This window comes from Biomphalaria glabrata, chromosome 13 (genome assembly GCF_947242115.1).
Source record: "Biomphalaria glabrata chromosome 13, xgBioGlab47.1, whole genome shotgun sequence".
Lineage (NCBI taxonomy): Eukaryota > Metazoa > Mollusca > Gastropoda > Planorbidae > Biomphalaria > Biomphalaria glabrata.
Genome location: NC_074723.1, coordinates 15890989 through 15913102, shown reverse-complemented (window position 1 = coordinate 15913102; position 22114 = coordinate 15890989). Strand labels below are relative to the sequence as shown.

Below are 22114 nucleotides of genomic sequence, written 5' to 3'. Positions count from 1 at the left end.
AATGTTACACAAATATTATCAGGGCCAACCTTAGATAATTGGAGGCCCTAGGCGTAGTGAATTTGATGGCCCCAAAATGAAATAAAACAGCGAAAAAATAAAATTACGCTAATCTTGCCCTTCTATATAAAAACGATTAATAATTGCAATGCATATATCACAAGTTCCTAAGTAGAGAGATTGGGAAACAGTCAGAGTGTTCTACTTTATTTGAGATCAGATCCTAGTTTCGCAATTTTGTTTCTAATTTTTTTTTCAGGTCTGTGCAAGGCTCGTGCCGATTGTAGTCCTTGGCTGGTGCCTAGTTTACCTATGCCAAATGCCTGCCGTAATGTCATATAAATAATTTGCTTATTCTTAAAATATTTTGATATATGTAAGGATAAGAAAGATTTTACAAGTAGTATTAGTATTATTAAATTATACAATATTTAAATACTACCACATACATATATGTTTTAGAAGAGAGACAACATAAACATATATTAAAGGCATAACTTCTTTTTCAACTATTTTTCTTATTTAGTTGAAGATGATGCTCTCTTGTTTCCATGGTTTATGCGATTCTGAACTATTGGTAATTAATTATTGTGTTTAGTATCTCGAACAAGGGAAAGAAATTGTAGTTGACTGAGGTGGTGGTTTAAGTTAAATTTTAAAGAAGTTCCCCTTTCAGAGCTTGTGGTCTATAGGGCAGAAGATGTAAAGGTCATCTGTTTCTGTGACCCACGGTTAAGGAGGGTGTCATGTGGCCAGCACAACGACCAACCACCTTTACTTTTGCCCAACTAATGTCAGAGCTGGGTGGACACAGAGGCGCCCAAAGATCCCGAAATTAAAATTGCCAGTCTTCAACAGGATTCGAACCCGGGACACCAGGTTCGGAAACCAAGCGCTTTACCGCTCAGGCACCGCGCCTCCTATAATCTGAATTAGTCACCTTTTTCGATTGCCGCTTTCAAGTAAGACAATAGATAACTATACAATCTTTTTGTTTTTTCAGACACTCCTCACTAGCAGAGTGGTTAGAATGTTGGTTTGAAGAGGCTTGAGTGATAAGTATGAATTTAGGTCGTTCCCACCCCCACCCCCTTTTTTGAAAATGCTTTTATAAAACAATTACGGTAAAATTCACTCAGATATCATTTTTTTTCTTCCTACCCCCCCCCCTCGTTCAGATAAGTGTTAGAATCAAGCCAAAATCACGAAATAGCACTAAACGAAAATGATTGGTAAAAATATTTCTAATTCCAAAGATTTATTGTTATAGGTCTAGATCTATTTCAAACCTTATTACAAGACTGCTCAAAACTAATTGATAAACTACACTTAGTATTAGCTTTTTTTTTTAAATTAAAGTATTTTTTTAAAAAAGTTTTTTCTTGTTGTATTTACTGCTCGACAATTGTTCTATCTTAGATCAAACTATGACTATCACTTGTTCACTGATTTCTAATACTGATAGGCCAAAAAAAAAAAGGGTCCGAGCATCCCACAGCCACTAATAGCAACGCCTCTGCAAGCCTGTGAAACGCAGAACATATTAGTGTGTGAGTGCGTGTGTTTAAAAAAATGAGTCTGTAAGAGTATGCTAAAGAATCTCTATTTCCTAGGGAACGATATACGACTTCGTATCTCAGATTTCCCACACACCATCTCCTGGACAGCTCTATCCTGCCCGCGTGAAGTGACGAAGGTCGAGAGGTGGAATGAATGATAGAGAGAAGAGAAAATGGGGGGACGAGTTCGAACTCTGAACTGTCCTGATTGTGAAGGAATACATATTTGATATTAATAGCTTCTCTGTATCTGTGTATCCGGTACAAGGGGGGGGGGGAGGGGAGGTGAATGAAGACTAAGGGCGGTAAGAAACGTTAGAAAACAAGGGGAGATCAAGATGTAACCAAGTGCAAAAGAGAACGAGGCACAAAGGGCCAAAATTAGAATATGGAAAGTACAGGCCGAGAAGGGAAAAAAATGTTATAAATATGATGAACTAGGAGGAATAGGATGTTAGACAAAAACTCAAAGTTTGTATAAGAATGGAGAATTAGAAAGCTTCTAGAAACAAACATTTACTGTTAATTATCATTCGGCGCCTTATTACACTGTAATGTTGCACCAGTCTAAATACACCATATGTATATTCTAATATCTAGCCTTAGGTGGACACATCTCAGTAACCCACTAGCAACAAAAGTATACTAGAGGGATAACAAAAAAATTACAGTCACAACAGTTCTATTGCGCAAAGATAGAAAATTCCTTGGGGCACCCAAGCTGACTCCAAAGCAACTTCCCCCCATTCGTATCGGGACTAGGGTTATTCCGACATACCCAGAATGTAATTTTATCCACTCTTCTTGTCTTTTATCTTTACAATTTGCTCCTAGATCGTTCTTATACTCTACAAATGTTTTGCCTCAAAAATGTTTAAAGAGAATCCATTTTGTAACATAACATTATTATTAACTAATATCGGCTACGATGGTGATGAGCAATTCTTTAAAGAAATATTCAAACGTTTTTGTTTGTTTCATGTTCCTTGTGTGAAATCTTACGACCTTGACAGAAACATCTCAATTCTTGACTTATCTTGTGGACAGCTGTCATTTCGTGTGGTAAGCACTGGAGCCCGTCAGTCAAAATGAACCAGGAATTGAACCCTGCCCGCCGCCACCCCTTTTATCTTGCTGGACTTTTTGAGTTTGAGGCGTACAAAATCTTCCTATCTGAAGGAAGATCTGAAACAATGTTGTTTGCTAACGTGCGTATCGGTTTGAATGCGCCAGGTGAAGTAGACTAAAAAGTCTTGTCAAATTAAATATACACCTGGCCAGGTACATTTTACAAAGTTGATATCAACTCTGCCTGTCATGTTGGGGGGTGGGGGGGGGGGATTCTTTTACCGTCTTTCTCCCACTTTTCATATTCTCAGATGAATTTGCATAATTATTTATAGCCTAAGACAATACATGAATCTAGAAAAATGGGAGATAATATTGCAGTACTCAGAGATGCAGTGATTGTTCGGTGGTTTCCCTTACATAAGCTTTTTTTTTTTAAAGTAATTTTTATATTTTACTTGTTGACTTTAGCGTGTACCTGACTTTTTTTCTATATAAACAAACGCAAAAGATAATTTGTTATGTGTTATACCTGAGTATTATGTAAGTTTTGTATCAAGGTTTTATAGTAGGGTTTATATCATGTACATCAAGCACATCTGCAAAGCACCCCGCGAACTATGCACTCTATAAATGCTAAAGATTTAATAGTAAATCTATTTTTTTGTGGGGTTTTTTTTTTTTGAAGAGGTCCCCAAAAGGGGAAAAGCCGCTATAGTTTCGTATAATCTGTCAGTCGTTGGCTCCGCCCGTCGTTTTACTCGATCCAGAATTATTTTGTGATAACATCGGGTTAAAGCCTGCTCGTTTAATACTCATGCGGTCCATTAGAGCGAGACCAGTCGTTATGGAGGTCTGAACACTGACCTGCAATGTCACAACCTTTGGGCAGTTGAGACCAATAGCTCGTTGTTATGTCACAGGTGTATACGACGTGGTGCCCACAGTTTCTGACGTTGCAGGTCAGTGTTTAGGCCTTCTATAGCGAATGGTCTCGATTGCCTTGATTAGAGAGTCAAACAAAAGAGACTGCCGTTGTCGGTCCTCTTCCGATTTGGTTTGCAGCCTTCATTTTCAATTCAAAAAAAGAAAAAATGTTAGAATTCTATCCAATGTACAATTGAGTGCAAGAAAATATTAATGAGGCGTGATGAGGCGTGATGATGATGAACTAAAGAAAGATGCTCGGCCACAGAAGAAAAAAAAGAATCAAGACCAAAGAACTTGTTTTGCTTTCTAAGAAAGAAATACAAACATTCTTTGAAGCATCTGAAGGACAAAAGAAATTGCAAAAAAAAAAAATACACAATGGCCAGAACTGAGTGGAAAGGAGAGAATAGCAGCAACATGGTGCCTGAAACCAAACAAAAAAAAATGAAATATGGCTTGAACGGTAGAAGATTCATCGAGTCAATTTCTCAAATTCGATTTCCAGAGATTAATCTTGTAATATTTTTATACCAATTGTTATTTTTGTTTAGCGATGAATGGCTGTAAAGATAATGCAACTATTTGGTTGGCAGGTTTTTTATTCCCTTATTCCGATATTTAAAAAAAAAATAATATGAACACTTATTTATAATATCAGATCTCGATAATTAACCAATAAATATTCTTAGATCGGCGGTGGGAAGATTTTGAGATTCCTCCTGACATTTTTAAAATTATTTTTACCGATCCTAAAATTCTGGTCATAGAAAAATATCAACCAGTACTTTCATTCTCCTTTTGGTGCGTAGTATCGCTGGCGTGGTAAGATGCAGAAGTTGGTTGCATTGTGTCCTTGATCTAAAGCAGTGATTCCCAAACTGTGTTCTTCGGAACCCTAGTGTTCCGCTAGACCTGAATAGGTGTACCACGAACTTCTGGCAAAATTAACTACGTGAATTTACCTCTCTAAAAGAAATAGTTTTCCGCCAAATACTCTTGATGTTCGAAGTGTTCCGTTAAGGAAAAGGTTTGAGAAACTCTGATCTAGAGTTAAAAAGTACATGGTACATTTTTGTATTCCCTTCTATGCACACTTTTCATTTTCTTGTAGGAGTGGCCAATACGTTCTGCTCTATCTTATCTTATATTATACAGACGTTACTTCAAAAAAGAAGATGATTACGTCCTACGCGTCATGCATTCAGTCATGCATATTAACCAATGACTTAAATTCTGCCAAGTCACTGGTTTTCCTGGCTAAGGTTAGGGTTAGGGCAACCCATTCTATGCTCTAATAGCACTAGGAAAGAAGGAGCATTTGTACAAATTTGTCCTAGCATATGGGGCGAGGAATGTGCCTTTATCTTTGTGTCTTTCAAAGTATTTTATTAAATTTTGTTTTTTGCTCTAGGTATCGAAACTTGATCAACCTACCCTTGGCAGTAAAAAGCTGATTATTTTCCACCCACAATGCTAAAGGCGGATCTTTAAAATAAGGTAGCAAGATATAATAACCAATGAAGAAGTAGTGTGAAGAACAGGTTGTCGGAAATAATTATTTTGTGACTTTTAAATTCTTCAAAGCGAAAATGTATTTAATATAATACCTTAAATGCTTTGTGTCTGCTAACGTATGTGGAAGTTCTAGATCTATACAATATACATTTATTCTATAGAGAAACGTACACCCTAGAAAACGGATAAATCAGTGGCGTAGCTATGGAGGGGGTGGAGGGGTAGAATTTGAAAATCCCCTGGGCCCGCACGTGAGGGGGCCCCCAAATGAGTGTTCATATTTTTTTTCCATTAAATATTAAATATTACGCCATTATCTCGTGACATGATGTCGATTGCCAAAATAAAGGGGCCCCTAAAGAGATCAAGCCCCCCGGTCCCCCAAATGAGCTACTCCACTGGGATGGGTCAAGTACTAGAGCTAACCTAGCCTCTAATGGACTACCATACGTAGGAAGCTGAACTATGTCGTTATTGGGTGCATGACGGCACGTTAAAGCATGACATGAGAAGCTGATGAATTTTGTTTTATTTTAAAAGGATGAGTGAAAATTGAGATTTGTATTACAAAATAAATTAGTCATTGCAGTACATTTTTATTAAAGAAATATAGCAATGCCTTTTTTTTTACTCGCGTAGGATTTAGTGTTTTACATATTGAATGAGACCCCAAAATGACAATTTAGTCTATTTTTTAGAAGATTTTTGTGAGTTTACCATATGTTTTGCAATTTCAGGAGATTTCCAAGATCTCTTGGAAAATCAGGAGTCCGCGGGAGGCCTAGAATTAGCGAGGGGTGCGGGGCCAATTGTTGCCGAATAGGCTGCAGTGGCCTAAGGCATGCCCTGCTGGTAAACACTGGTTAATGTAGAGGTACCATCCTTAGTTTATTATATTGAACATACTTAAATTACATTGGATAATGTAACTTTTATGGGGGATACAAAAATAGCGTATTATTATGTGCATTAAAATACAAATCAAAACATTGTCAGATCCAGGATGAGGGCAATAGGGGCGACTACCTCACCGTCTCCATACTCTAATGTTATGGATCTCCCCTCATGTAACAATAGGGTGGCCATTTAGTGAAAAAAACAAGAGTTACGTTGGACTGTGATGTACTTCCCCTGTCATTAATTTTGCAACCGAGCGCTGTTCCCTCGTCTCGTCGGTGTGTAATTAAAAACAAAAAACAAAACAAAAAAAGAGAAATGGTTTAGAATCAAAGTGGCATGCACGATTCATCGATCCAGCTCACAGAGTCTCATCTTACACTGAGTACCATATTGGAGCCTTTGGTTGGTTGCATGATTCAATACATTTTACGAGGCATTCAGTGTGGTAAACAGAAAAGTACGCAACAACATTCCCCTCTTCCATTTTTTTTTTGCTTAGCCCAGCGTTTCTCAAGCTGTGGAAGCAGGTTAGCTATAAGCCATTTCTAACAAAGCTTATATCAAATCAATCTGTCTGTCTGGTAAAAAGTGTGTATATGTTATTTCTCCCAGACAAGCTGAAACACAATTATTCATTGACATAGACTAGATATGAATCAATAAAAATAAGTAACCTATTAGACAGTACATTACTGTTAATTCATTATTTTGTTTAATAGCAACAAGAGAAACTAATACTTCAGTATTCACAGATATGGCCAAATTTGTTGGATTTAGTTCCCTTAGATAATTGTTAACGCTTATTTCTCCCTAACGCATTCTCCGATCAAGTTGATACCATCTATTGTACTTAACAATACATCAATCAATAAACAAAAATATTCAATTAGTCAATTAATTGGTAATTAATTATTCTGTTTTAGTTCAAGGGAAATAGCTTTTACATCATTGATAGATATAGTATTAGGCACGAAGTTTATTTCCCTTTAGAGAAACTTTTTTTTCTTTATAAAAAGTTTTTTTTTGTTTTTGTTTTTTGACATTTTTACAAATGTTAAAATAATTTAATTCATCTTGTAAGTAAAACGCTACATACTGTTTAAGCGAGAGGATTCTCTAGCGACATCGATTCAAAACGTTTCTTTTTCGTGCAACTCCAAAAACATGAACCAACTGTTGTTTCTGAAAGATCATTTTTTGTTCTTAGTCAAGTAAGCTACCATCGTTCTATAGACGTCTTAGGGGTATACAAATCAGGTCCGCTACAAGACTTGCTGAACACCAAAATGATTTTACGAAGATCAACACCATCTCCAAAGTCCATGTTCTACTGACTGAATTGTGTCTCACACTAGAGTATCCGGCACGTCCCACCTCATTAGAATTGAACTTTATTTGGATTACGCTCTTTTCTTGCTAGTAGAAACATTGCATAGTATAAGCCATGAACATGACTATCTGAATGCAGGAAAACGCGCAACCCGCTAAGGGAGCTTAATGCGCCACTCACCCAGACTACTAAGCTGACTACGGGGATAGGAAAAAAAATTTTTTTTCGGTCTGTGAGGCGTCAGCAGTATAAGTCTGAGACTTACTGGTGTAGCCTTGACTAAATACTAGGTATTCGATTGGATAGTGTCAATGTACATGGGTTAAAGGAAGCAGGAAGAAGAGGAGACAGAGAGAAAAAAAAAGGTGTGTGTGTGTGTAAAAGAGAGATGAAAAAGATGAAAAGTGGGAAGGTGTGGGAAGGAAAAATTGATTGGAGAGAAATAGGGAGAAAGGAGAAAATCAATTGGGTGGGAGAGAAGAAAGGAGAGATGGAGAGAAAAGAAGGGAGAGATAGAGAAGTATTAAAAGATAGAGAGAGAAGATTAGAAAGAAACTGTATGAGAATAGGGAGAGAAGAAAGTAGAGATAGATAGAGAAGAAGGGAGAGATAGAGAGAGAAGAAGGGAGAGATAGAGAGAGAAGAAGAGAGAGATAGATAAAGAAGAAGGGAGATATAGACAGAGAAGAAGGGAGGGATAGAGAGACAAGAAGGGAGAGATAGAGAGAGAAGAAAGGAAAGATAGAGAGACAAGAACGGAGAGATAGATAGAGAAGAAGGGAGAGATAGAGAAAGAAGAAAGGAGAGATAGAGAGAGAAGAAGAGAGAGAGAGAAGAAAGGAGAGATAGAGAGAGAAGAAAGGAAAGATAGAGAGAGAAGAAGAGAGAAAGAGAGAGAAGAAGGGAGAGATAGAGATGGAAGAAGAGAGAGATAGAGAGAGGAAAGGAGAGATAGAGAGAGAAGAAGAGAGAGATAGAGAGAGAAGAAAGGAGAGATAGAGAGAGAAGAAGGGAGAGATAGAGAGAGAAGAAAGGAGTGATAGAGAGACAAAAAGGGAGAGATAGAGAGAGAAGAAGGGAGAGATAGAGAGAGAAGAAGGGAGAGATAGAGAGAGTAGAAAGGAGAGATAGAGAGACAAGAAGAGAGAGATAGAGAGGAAGATGGGAGAGATAGAGAGAGGAAAAGGGAGAGATAGAGAGAGAGAAGAAGGGAGAGATAGAGAAGAAAGGAGAGATAGTGAGACAAGAAGTAAGAGATAGAGAGAAGAAGGGAGAGATGGAGAGAGAAGAAAGGAGAGATAGAGAAGATGAGAGAGATAGAGATAGAAGAAGAGAGAGATAGAGAGAGAAGAAAGGAGAGAGAGAGAAAGAAGAAGAGAGAGATAGCGAGAGAAGAAGGGAGAGATAGAGAGAGAAGAAAGGAGAGATAGAGAAAGAAGAAAGGAGAGATACAGAGAGAAAAAGAGAGAGATAGAGAGAGAAGAAAGGAGAGATAGAGAGAGAAGAATGGAGAGATAGTGAGAGAAGAAGGGAGAGATAGAGAGAGAAGAAGGGAGATAGAGAGATTAAGAAGAATGGAGAGATAGTGAGAGAAGAAAGGAGAGAGAGAGAGAGAAGAAGGGAGATAGAGAGAGAAGAAAGGAGAGATAGAGACGAAAGGAGAGATAGAGAGAGAAGAATTGAAAGATAGAGAGAGAAGATTGGAGAGATAGAGAGAGAAGAAGGGAGAGATAGAGAGATTAAGAAGAAGGGAGAGATAGAGAGAGAAGAAGGGAGAGATAGAGAGAGAAGAAAGGAGAGATAGAGAAAGAAGAAAGGAGAGATACAGAGAGAAAAAGAGAGAGATAGAGAGAGAAGAAAGGAGAGATAGAGACGAAAGGAGAGATAGAGAGAGAAGAATTGAAAGATAGAGAGAGAAGATTGGAGAGATAGAGAGAGAAGAAGGGAGAGATAGAGAGATTAAGAAGAAGGGAGATATAGAGAGAGAAGAAGGGAGATAGAGAGATTAAGAAGAAGGGAGAGATGGAGAGAGAAGAAGAGAAAGATAGAGAGAGAGGAAGGGAGAGATAAAAAGAAAAAAAGGGAAAGAGAGAAGAATTGAAAGATAGAGATAGATTTATAACCAATAACAACGAGGAGATCAAAGTGGTGAGATCAGAAGATTAGATGAGAAAGGGTGGCGCCGTGGCTGACGTTAATGCGCTTGGCTTCCGAAATGTGGCACTGGTTTGAAGACTAGTGAAGACTAGTATTTTTAATTTCGGGATCATTGTATGTTAAGATTATATTTTATGTGGCTCCTTTAATAAGAGTGTCATGTAGCCAACACAACGACTAACTAACTTTATTTTTCCCCAACTAATGTGGGCAGGTATCATTTAGAGCTGGTTGTGGGCTCAGGGCACCCTAAAGAGCTCGAAATATATATATATATATTTATATATATATATATATATATATATATATATATATATATATATATATATATATATATATATATATACCAATTTCACAGGATTCGAACCCGGAGTCCCTCGGTTCGGAAGCCAAGCACTTTACCACTTTTCCACCTCGGAGTGATACAACATAATAATTCATTTACCCGCTAGCCACACTGTAACTCAATAAAGTTACTCTAATTTAACACATTGTTTATCAACTAACTGCTACCAACGTTATCAACCAACTTCTTATTTTTACATATACCTTAGGACTACGTGGTTCCTGCCCAATGGCTATTCAAATTTCGACAACCAGAAAAAAAACACAACAAATCATGCTATCAACAATTCTAATTAGTACAGCCAGTCGGTTCACGACTGTTGCTATCGCCTCTACATGCCAATGAGGTCAGACAGGCTACACATGACTTTATGTCTGTCGTCAAAACTGTTACAAGTGAAAACACAAAGAAACTTGAATGAACTCAAAATAGAGCAGTAATATTTTATAACAAAAGAATATTCAAATTTATATTTAGTAATATTCTTAGTGTCCTGATCTTTTTGTTTAATAATATCCCTAGTGTCCTGATCTTTTTGTTTAATAATATCCCTAGTGTCCTGATCTTTTTGTTTAATAATATCCTTAGTGTCCTGATCTTTTTGTTTAATAATATCCTTAGTGTCCTGATCATTTTGTTTAATAATATCCTTAGTGTCCTGATCTTTTTGTTTAATAATATCCTTAGTGTCCTTATCTTTTTGTTTAATAATATCCTTAGTGTCCTGATCTTTTTGTTTAATAATATCCTTAGTGTCCTGATCTTTTTGTTTAATAATATCCTTAGTGTCCTGATCATTTTGTTTAATAATATCCTTAGTGTCCTTAAGTAACACACTTTTAAGTACACTGTAAAAGTTTCTTGTAACTAAACTTGTCTGCCCCAGGGCTCCGTCCATTCTAACTACATCTTTATCGTCTTGTGTCCAAAACAAGTATTGAATGGGATGGACTAGATCAAAAAAAAAAGAACACTCGTATATTTACGCAACACATCTAGAGCAGTGGAATCTATCATTCTAGACGTGAGAGATGAATGGGTTGCACTAAATAACCGTTGGTCAAGGAGTCCATAGGACAGACGTTTTTACTTAGAGACGCTGCGTGGGTTATGTTGTGGTCTCACACAAACTGTAGATACAAATAATACACTTTGGACTTCACATACAAATCTATTTCTAGATTTTAGAATCCTAGTTTATCAGCTTATTGTTTCGTTTGGTTTCTATCTTTTTAATTTCAATTTTTAATTGATTATATCTGTTAATATTAGTACCAACATGTCTTCTGTACAAAATACATAAAAATGTGTTATCATACATGTCGTACATTAGTCACTGTGGTAAAACTATCTTCTTACATTTAACATTAAATTTTTCATATAAAATCTTCGCCTTACAAAAATGCTTAGGTCTCAGAAATATTTTGGGGTTAGGGTTATGGATCTCCATTGGGTTATGCCTGCGCTGGATGTGGCTAAATATGTGGGTCACAGCTGGGGCTGCGTAGCCACTGGGGATACTGCATTCCTCATTAATCTCTGGAATTGAAGACTAGCCTTATTCCAATAAATACTATATCGTATAATCTGAAAGCTTAGGTTTTCATAATGTCTTCTCTTCCGTGTTAATCACTTATTTGTAAAACTATGACGGAGGGTTACTGTTAAATCTGTGATGTAGATTTTTGAAAGCGAATGAGTAAATTTATAAATAATACACTCGTACTTTTTTAACTTCATTATACTAGAAGTAACTAGTACGAGACTAGTTTCATAATTTAATAATGGGAAATCGGCATAGTTAGCCCTATTAATCTCTATATACATAACAGGAAAATGGATCTTTATTAATAACTTTCATTTAAAGTCTCTGGATGGTAACAGCGTGTCTGCATAATTCACGTACAAGAACATAAAACAATGTTGACTTTTTTACTTTTGCTTTGATACTAGACGATCTAAGAACGTTACCCAGCGTTCCAAAGTTTTCAAGGCCATAATTAATTAGCGTGGCTTTCATGTGGGATAGCTGGATAATGTGATTAAATATTCCTATTTTGTTTCTATGTAGGAAATCACATTCATACTAGTCACGTTCTGTTGGATTTAGTATTTCAAAGCCTAAGCTTTTATCTGATGATGTTCAAATCTATAATATAAATATGTTCACACATCTAGAGCAATACCATAAAAAAGTTCCCCTTTTAGACCTTGTGGTCTATGATACCATAGCTCAGATATAATATAAATAATAATAATAGATCTAATAATAATAAACAAAGATGATAATACAATGCTATTTCATTTAAAAAGATAATAGAGCGCATTAAGCCCGCTGGCAGCAATTTTCAAGTTTGGATTTGTATAGCACCGTAACGGTCTGACCTATGAAAAAACTGATGGTATCTCTGAATTCCTCGCCCTTTTTTCTATAAAAATAGATTGGATTTAATGTATCACTAGGCTTAGTTAAAATCAAATACGAAGTCAAAGAGGTGTAGGGTAAGTATCGCCAAGCGTACTTTTCCTCGAGCGGATTTTTCCCCAGTTAGTAAGCTCGATCGGGTTGATGGAAGGTTCGAGCAGATCAAAGAAAATATATCTAAAAACATGTTTTAATATTTCATTTTTACTATAAAGTCATTTTCTTTTTACTCCAGCGCAAGAAAACTATCCATTGCACCATTCCCCACCCTCCACAACTTCAAATAGTCTCTTTGAGCTGATGAACCATCAGACTTAAAAATAGCCTTAATCCCATTACCCATTTCCTTCACTACCGGGTAGTAAAAAAGAATAATTCCACACCTCCTGAGTTTGACCTCTTCATGAACTTAGCCTTTACAAGGAAAAGGAAATAGTATGTGTCGGAAGTAAAGAAAAAAGGTGCATGCGCAGTAGCAATATAGTAGTAATTTGGTAAACATTCAAATAAAAAAGTTATAGCAATAAAAAGTGAACTGTTCGAACCTCTTGTCAAATCGGGACTGCTCGAACTTCGCACTTTACTCTATATTAGTTTTGAAATGAACGCATTGGAGTCTGCGCACAAAAATATTCTGATTTGAATGTCCTTCATCCTAACCTAAACGAAGCCAGTTGTTTGCTGTTAAGCATGTTAGTAGGTTTCCTTGTAGGCTTGTTTTAACCATATCTTAATGTTTGTTTGAATTTATATATGTTAATAGCTTGCTTAGTAGGTTCCGTTTTGAGAATTTTTTTAAAAATTGTTTGTTCTAAGTTATCTGAGTAGGTTCTGTAGGATTTATTTGTTTGTTTTTTTTTAAATTAAGGTATATTTGACGTTTTTTTTTCGCCAGTGTTGTAGGTTTATGTGCAAATATTTTTGTAGCTATGTTGTTTGTTTATATTTTTTTGCTTGCAGTAATGTTTGCTGTTATTGTATGTCCATTTTGAATTGACTGTAGACATGTATGGGGAGATGACTTTAAACACAAGACAATGTTCATAAAAACATAAACACCAAGTACTCACTGTGCTTATTAAACACCACGAGAGTTAACTGCACAGCTTAATGTGGTCAGCTATAAGTCCAAATATGAAAAGTGACTCTGTCGCTGCTATTAGAGCTGATACAAGGTCATGTGATAGCCCAATGTTATTTCTAAGAAAAAAAAAATACTCAACACTGAATCGATAAAATAGGTATATGACAAATTAATTCCACTGGTTAATGAAATCCAAAATTTAGTTTTACTGCCATCGGCTCACCGGTGTTTCAATGTCCGCTGAAAACTTAAGAATGAGTGACAGTAGATAGGAAACAGGCGGAGGGGCGTTAGAGGACGGCGTGACGGGGGGAGGAGGAGTATGAAAAAGGAACGACGACGGGGCTCCGAGGAAGTGGCGGGGTAAGAGGCTCCCTGCTGGCGCCAACATCCATTTCACCTCATTAGAATTTCGCTGGCGCGTGCGGAGCTCGCGACCCGCAGAGAACTCGTGCGGGCCACGAGCGTTGCGTTGAAGACGTGAGCAAGTGTGAACGTTTTGTCTAGGAGAGGTTAAAAGAGTCTATCTCTCTACTGTATGTTACATCGTCAAACGATGGCGTAGGTGAGCGTGTGTGTGCTGAAAGGAGGGGGGGGGGCTGAGAGGTTAAAGCATGCAGATTTTAAAGTTATTTCCATAATTTAATAAGTAAAGTTCCCCTTTCAGACCTTGCGATCTGTAGGGCAGATGATGTAGAGGTCATCTGTGTCTGTGGTCCACGGTTCACGAGAGTATCATGTGACCAGCACAACGACCAACATTTACTTTACGCTTTTACTTTCCCCAACTAATGACAGGTACCCACAGGTACCTTGGTGGACTTAGAGGCGCCCTAAAGTTAAAAATCCCTGTCTTTAGCAGGATTCGAACCCGGGACCGCGGTTTGGAAGCCAAGTGCTTTACCGCTCAACCACAGCGCCTCCTAAATATAATAAGACAAAGGAACTTTCTCGCGTAGGTCTCTGCAACCTAGGCGGCTGTAGTGTGCCCCGCACTTTCATTGTCCCCTTGCTAATTCTAGGGGTAAACTATTAAATTAAACCATTATATGTTATATAAATAACGGTTTCCGCAGCCTCCTTATTTTCCAGGGCCTACTGGAAATCTCATGAAATTATTAATATCTCCTAAAAAATTCATAAAAGTCTCCTGGCAAATAGACAAAATTGTCATTTTGGGGTGCCAATCGTAAGCGCGAAAAAAAAAGGCATTGTCAGCTTTCATTTCATAAAAATTTATTACAAAGACGAATGCATTTTCTAATACAAAATATTTATTTTAACATTATGCTTATCCCTACCCAGATTAGGACCCGCGCTTTCCGTTTCGTATAGTAGCCCGCAATAGTTAGGCCCGCAATAGTTAGGCCCTGTAGGCCATCATTTACATCTTGACGTGAGAAAAAGTTGTAGCCTTCAGATTTGGACAAAAACTTAAGGAGTTCTGTAAACCTTATTTCTCTTGTTATCTTTATTTTCTTATGGCACATAGCATGCACTGAAATGGTTGCTGTGTCGATGTTTTGTTAATTGTAGAACCCCATCACCTGTTGCAGGTAGGACGAATAGGTTTTTTAACATATATTTAAGTATGTACGTTGTATAGCACACAATTAGTTTACTCTGGGAAATTCAGTGCACACTAGCGATTCTGTATGCTGGGGCACAAATAGTATACCATGGCACTATCAACGCTTTTTGGCACCATCGATGTACTACTGCACAATCCATGCAAACTGGTCCTAAACTCTATACTCTTGCCCTAATCTGTGCACTCTTGCCATAATTAGTGCCTCCTATAAATAATCAGTGCTTTCTGGACCTATTCCCTGTACTCTGGACTTAATCAGTGCACTCTGGCTCTTATCAGTGCACTCTGGAGCTAATCAGTGCACTCCGGACATAGTCAGTGCACTTTGCCTCGGTGTTACGCTTTAGGAATGTACTGTGATCCTAACAGTACTCACATGTGATACGGTCATATGATCCTGTAGTAGGAAATGGCGGTGTTCTATTCGCTTTCGTGAAATTTCGGGGACCCTTTAAAAAAAGAACGAATATGTCAAGGGTCAAGATGATTCACGCTTCTCGATTCGGGATTCAGATTCAGTCCGGAACAGTGAGTCCAGTGTAAAGTCTGTCCGGAGCAATAGAATCCAGTAGGAGTCTAGGACCTGACGGAAAGTCTGCAACAGCAGTACAGAGTGTCTGCAGCAGCACGGCTATCTAAGGTAAAGCCTTAGGGCAGTGAGTGTATCAAATTACAAATTGTACAGTGTTGTTTTGTTGATTTAGTAGACAATTAAAATGACGTTATTCGAAGCTCTGCGTAGTGAAGTTCTTTGAGTCGGTTGTGTCGTGTGTTCCCATACTTTCTTTCCCTCTAAATCTAAAAGTGAACCAAAGAAATGTGTTAGCACACAGGGTCGAAATATTGAAGTGTGACCTGATTAGTTCTGTCTTATGAAATACAGTCTCTTGTGAAATGTCAGGCATATTGAAGTGTGTCCTGATTAGTTCTGTCTTATGAAATACAGTCTCTTGCAGAATGTGAGACATATTGAAGTGTGTCCTGATTAGTTCTGTCTTATGAAATACAGTCTCTTGCGAAATGTGAGACATATTGAAGTGTGTCCTGATTAGTTCTGTCTTATGAAATACAGTCTCTTGCGAAATGTCAGACATATTGAAGTGTGTCCTGATTAGTTCTGTCTTATGAAATACAGTCTCTTGCAGAATGTGAAGCATAAAAAATATAAACAATTAGAAAATCTAATCATGCACGAAACCCAAAGGTGGTCACAGAGCATACGATCAGTGTGTTTCTATGGTGACATGGGAAGAGGTTAGCGATTGGTTGAGAATGATGCAAGGTAAGCGGTATTGACATCAGCGGTCTTAGGTAGGAAAGATGACTCCAGAACGCCAGACTGAAAAGACATTTCATTGTAATGAGTTAGATTTTGTTCAGAATATCATTTTATATTATTTTTAAAGTATACTCTAGTTTAGTTGTCTACCAGCACTTTGGTGATACAAGGCAACGAGGATCAACAACGACAATTCATACGGTACGCAGACTAAGACACTCCATTGTAATATTTAGCGCAATCTGTATAAAATGGTTTGATGTATTCACGTGATAAAATAACGAGACTGATCGTGGAACGCCTGGTACCACATTTGATGAGAAGTCTAAATTCGAGGGCGACTCCGGGATTAACCTGAGCCTCAAACTGGGGATTTACTGGAAGACGAACTTAAAGAAGAGGAGCTTATTAAAGAGCGTTTTTTTTCATTCTTACAACTCAATTGTTAGGTGATGAAATGGGAAAGTGGGTATCTTCTTTGACTGTGTGTAGAGCCAATAGACAATAAAATGTTTATCTAATCTTATATAATACAGACGTTACTTCATAAAAGATGATGAGTTTAAAACCACCATTATAGCCTGCATCGATTTTATAGTATATATTGAAATATCATTCTTCAATTGTATGAAAATTGCAGTTTAATGATAATTCAATTACCGTGCTGTCAATCACTTTTTTTTAAACAAAAAAAAATATTTTTTTAATATATTTTGTATAAGCAAACAAATAAATAGATTATAGATGTTTAATAATGTCTACAATTAAATGTATACGTAATTTGATACATAAAATTCCTCTCATTGCGTTCAACAAAACACATAAAAAAAACAAGGTTACATAGACAGTTAGTGTGGAAACACAAACTCAAAGGTGTATCCCGAAGCGGACCAGCCAGGCCCCAACGGTCCAGCAGACCAAGGTGTCGGTGAAAGTGAACGTAAAGTTCTATGTGGACCTGGCCTAACTAATGTCATAAGATGATTATCTAATTGATCTCATTGTTTTGTAAAGGGTCAATCTCTTATTCAAAGCCTGAAAGGAAAAAAAAAAAAAACCTCCGTTAAAAATTTAAAAAAAAATCGTTTCGTTATGTGTTTCATTGAATATGGTGACGCACTGCAGTTCACGCGATAATATGAAAAACTATTAATTAATTGTTGTTTTAAATTATGTTCTACTCATATGCATACTAAATAGATTTTTTTCTCTTTGAAAAAAAAAGTAAACATTTTTTTTTGTAAGTGTAGTAGTTAGTATGATAAAACTTACTTAACTAAGCAATGCAATTATAAAAAAAAATAATTTTTTTTTACAAAAAAACTTAAACTGTTTGCATAACTATATTAGAAAATATGGTAAAAAGTGGTATCCCTTTCTAAATAGACTCCCATGTTTGTTGCTATTAATGATGAATGGTTGTAAAAATTGTGTAGTTATATGAAAAAAACTGCTTGCATAAGTGATTCTAAAAATTTGATTTTTCGCTTTCAGAAAGAAAAAAAAGTAGCCGTTGCATCAGAACTTTGAATGGTCTAAAATATTATGTTGTCGGATTTTCACTATCATTTCTAGTTTACGAGATCTAAACGGGGCGAATGGACGGACGGACAGACAGACAAACATAACAAAACTAATAGCTTTTTTTCCCCTTTCGGGGGCCGCTAAAAAGAAAACAAAACAGAACCTAAAGAAACAAATAAAATGAAAAAAAAAAAAAAGAACATGACTTGTTGAAAATATTTATCCTGCAAACTGACTCCAGTGAGAAAAATAGTAAAAAAAACAACAAAAAAAAAAAACAAAGATTACAAAGACAGTTTGTGTGGAAACATAAACTTAAAATCGGCCCCCGAAGTGGTCCACCAAGGCAGGCTTCAATATTTTCAGAAAGAACATCCAAATGAAATTATATCAAAGACAAATGAGAGATAAGAATGGAGAAAGAATGTGGACAGATCTTGTGTAGTGCCCCAACGGTACAGCAGATCAAAAGATAGGTGCAAGTGATTGCAAAGTTAGATGTGAAACTGGCCTAACTAGTTCCCCTTTCAGACCTTGTGGTCTATAGGGCAGATGATGTAAAGTTCATCTGTTTTGGTGGCCTACGGTTAACGAGGGTGTCATGTAGCCAGCACAACGACCAACCGCCTTTACTTTTCCCCAACTAATATCAGGTACCCATTGGAGCTGGGTGGACTCAGAGGCGCCTAAGGATTCCGAAGTTGAAAATCCTATTCTTCACCAGGATTCGAACCCGGGGCCCCCGGTTCAGAAGCCAAGCGCTTTACCGCTCAGCCACCGCGCCTCTCCTGGCCTAACTGAAGTCTTATAATTGATGTGATTGTTTTGAAAAGGTTCAATCTCTTATTCGAATGCTCAAAAAAAAGAAACTAAATAAAAAAAAATAATAATTACTGCTTGCAATGAAGAAAAGGTACACGAAAATGAAGTTTACAAGATTACTATTCGTTTTAATTTAGGTCTAACTTATAATGCATACTAATTAGCTTTTTCTCTTTAAAAAACTGCTTGCATAACTGATTTTAAAAATTTGATTTTTCGCTTTCAGAAAAAAAAAGTAGCCGTTGCATCAGAACTTTGAATGGTCTAAAATATTTTGATGTCGGATTTTCAATATCTTTTCCAATCTACGAGATCTAAACGGGACGGACGGACAGACGGACAGACGGACAGACATTTCGCACAAAACTAATAGCGTCTTTTCCCCTTTCGGGGGCCGCTAAAAATACACACACAAAAAACCCACAAAGACACGAGGGGAATAAGTAAGGTTAGAATAATAGGGGCACGGAAAATAAATACATTATTTTTTTTATTTTAGCTCATCCAAAGATTGGCTGAAGAAGCATGACAAACAGTTCTTGGGAATATATTCTCTTAGTGAAGCATATTTACAAACAAGATAAACATTAAAAAATACTAATATCTGTATCCAGTGGCGTCACTAGGGGGGTGCGAAGGGTGCGGTCCGCACCGGGTGACACCCGTTGGGGGGTGACACCCAATTAAAAAAAAGCACTTTGGGAATAACTGACAATTTTAAAAAATGGCTAAATATTGAAACATGTTATTCACAATTAATAAATAGATCTTTATACGTTTCTTTTCATTTCGACTAAAAATATTGTTTTTTAAATGAATTTCGATCAAACTGTTTAAAATGTTATGTCATACTTAATATCACAAGGAAAACGTGAAACCTTTACTTTCAGATGTTTACCAGCTGCATGTATGTATAGGAACACTGCTTTGATTTTTAAAAATGTTTAAATCGAATCTATTGAATTTGTGGCTAGCACCGTAATATCAGGATGCCAACCAATAGTCACCGTTTAACAAATGACGACATTTTTCAGGCATAAAATATTATTGAAATCTCACATGTAATTCATGTAAAATTTGTAAAATTGAAAAGTAAATAAGTGGCCATTGATATTTCTGAAAATATATCTATGTAATTTTATTTTTTTTTTGTAAAAGAAGCTGTAGCCAAGATAAAGGAAATGTTACAATGTGTCAGTTGAATGATATACTTGAATATTTTAGGGGATTTTTTTTTTCTTTGCGTGTGCCAATTTCACATGATTTACGAAAGACATTATCCAAAGCAAATAGATAAGTACGCCAGTTGTCAAAAGAATGGTTCTGATGCTTTCTAATGGTTACGATTTAGACACTTAATAGCAAAAAAAACAACACAACTATTCTTTTGTAGTCAACTATTTTCAAAATTAGAAATTAGTAACTTAATTTAAAGTGTGGTTGAAATAAAGTCCGAAATTGGAATATTAAAAGACGTATGAAGAATTCATCTGGATTGGAAAATTGAAAAACAAGGGCATCCAGCTACAAATACAACTTCCAAGAAAATCGTTGCTATGATTAATGTAAAGAAGAAAAACAATGAAAGGATACATTGCACAGAATGTTTCTATAAAAGCAGAATATTTAACATTTTATGACTATATTATGAACGAGTCTTTATTGAATAAAGAATTTCCATGAAATGATGGAAATGTTATGTATAAAACCTATACGTGAAAGTACATCTATAATGTTAAAAAGTGTATAAATGTTTTGGCAAACGACATAAAAGACACCAGAGTCAGAACGACTGTAAGCACCATTGTATTTTTTGTTTGATAGCAACACCTGGCATAGTCTAGAACCACGAAGGAGTACAGGAAATGTATTAAGAACCAAAAGAATAGCTATTTAATAGATGTCTATAACGTTCACTCAATCGATGTGGTCAACATTCTTTTTCTGAAAATGCCTAGCAAGATGGTACAAATGAAATTTTTTTTTCGTTCTGAAATTAAAGCCACTACAGGCGCACCCTAAGATCTTTTATTTTACCTATCTTTACTATATTTTTTTTTTTGGGGGGGGGATATGTGCTAGAAAGCCAAAGATACACAAGAGTAGGCATATCTTGAAACTATTGATTGACAAAGTGGTGATTATCAGTTAAACCTTTTCTTTAAAAGAGTATAAAACGTTAGCGCAAAGTGTTATAAAAAATAGGCTCTTCTAAAAAAAACAAACATTTTAATTCAGAAGGAAAAAAAAACAAGAGGGAAATGTCAGCTAGCAATGACAAGATGCTGGACTCACTATTTAAGAAGAAAAAGAGGTTTATTCTTATGTGCATAGGATCGTTTTTTAACGCTAAGTTTCAAGTTCTTCTGGTAGCAATCATTAATGTAGCAGATAAATTTGTAGTGATCCTACCAAAAAATCAACTGACAAAGTATTGTAGATGTCAGTTTCAAAATATTGGCGTATATGATGATTTCCCAAAAGGCGACATTCAAACAAAAATATCATGATTGAAAATATATCTAAAGGCAGCAAAAGTTATCATTGAAATAACTGAAAATAGATAGAGCATGATTCATATGACACTAAGACCTTAACATAAACAACAGGATAGCCAAGGCAATGGCCACCATGTCACGGTTGCAGAAAATAGTGTGGGACAACATATTGCTGACTAGCAGTACTAAAGCCTTAGTCTACCGGACCTGTGTGTTTAGCACCTTGCTGTATGAAAGTGAAACATGGTCAATCTACTCATGGCAGGCAAAAAGCTGAATGTCTTCAACCTCCGATGACTAATGCGGATCTTTAAAATAAATTGGCAAGATAAGATAACCAATGAGGAAGTGCTACAAGAGTAGGGTGCCAGGACATCCGCTCTGTTATCAGCAGCAGATGCCTTGGCTGGCTTGGCCACGTTCATAGAATGCCAGTAGATCGACTTCCACAGGACATCCTGTACGGCGATCTAATAGAAGGCAGGAGAGCCGCTGGCCGCCCACTTTTACGTTATACGGATGTATGCAAACGCGACATGAAGTTCTTCAAAATCGACACTGGCAGCTGGGAAGAGGTGGCACTGGATAGATTCACATGGAGAGAGCATAAAGGAAGGGTCACGGATTGCAGATGTCATACACAACAGAAGCAGAAAAAAGGGTGAAAATGCAACGGCGCCTGGTGATTATATATGCCCAACCTGCGATCGCAGCTGTGTATCAAGGATTGGACTCTTTAGTCACAAAAGAAGTTGCAAAGGGAAAAGATCGTCTCTCGAGACGTAAAATGCCACAGAAGACCTTAAAGAATATCACTGAATCATTTAACAAAGCCTTTAACAAAGCCTTCAACCGTTTCTTACCAACTGCATATGTTTGGTGTCATGTAAAAAAAGGATTTTTAAAATTAAAATTAAGAACTTTTTGAGACAAAGGAACATACGACACTTTCACAACGGGAAAATTTGATTAAAAATGAGATAGTTTAAGACATTAACTTGGATCAAGTTTATTATAAGTTTTCAAGTTTGAAATCCAGACAAAAAAGCAGTGTTAATTACTTATCGTTGCATTGTTATAAAATTG

General features: G+C 36.6%; 1 protein-coding gene across 3 annotated transcripts in view; it reads right to left on the bottom strand.

The window, feature by feature from the left end:
- LOC106074412 (uncharacterized) overlaps positions 1–13691 on the bottom strand; it is a 305001-nt gene extending 291310 nt beyond the window's left edge. For 2 of the 3 annotated variants that reach the window (XM_056009253.1, XM_056009254.1), the window contains exon 1: positions 13301–13691. The gene's annotated coding sequence lies outside the window, so the exon portion shown is untranslated. The remainder of the gene's footprint in view (positions 1–13300) is intronic. The other variant, XM_056009257.1, reaches the window with a different exon arrangement.
- Between the last annotated feature and the right edge of the window lie 8423 nt (positions 13692–22114).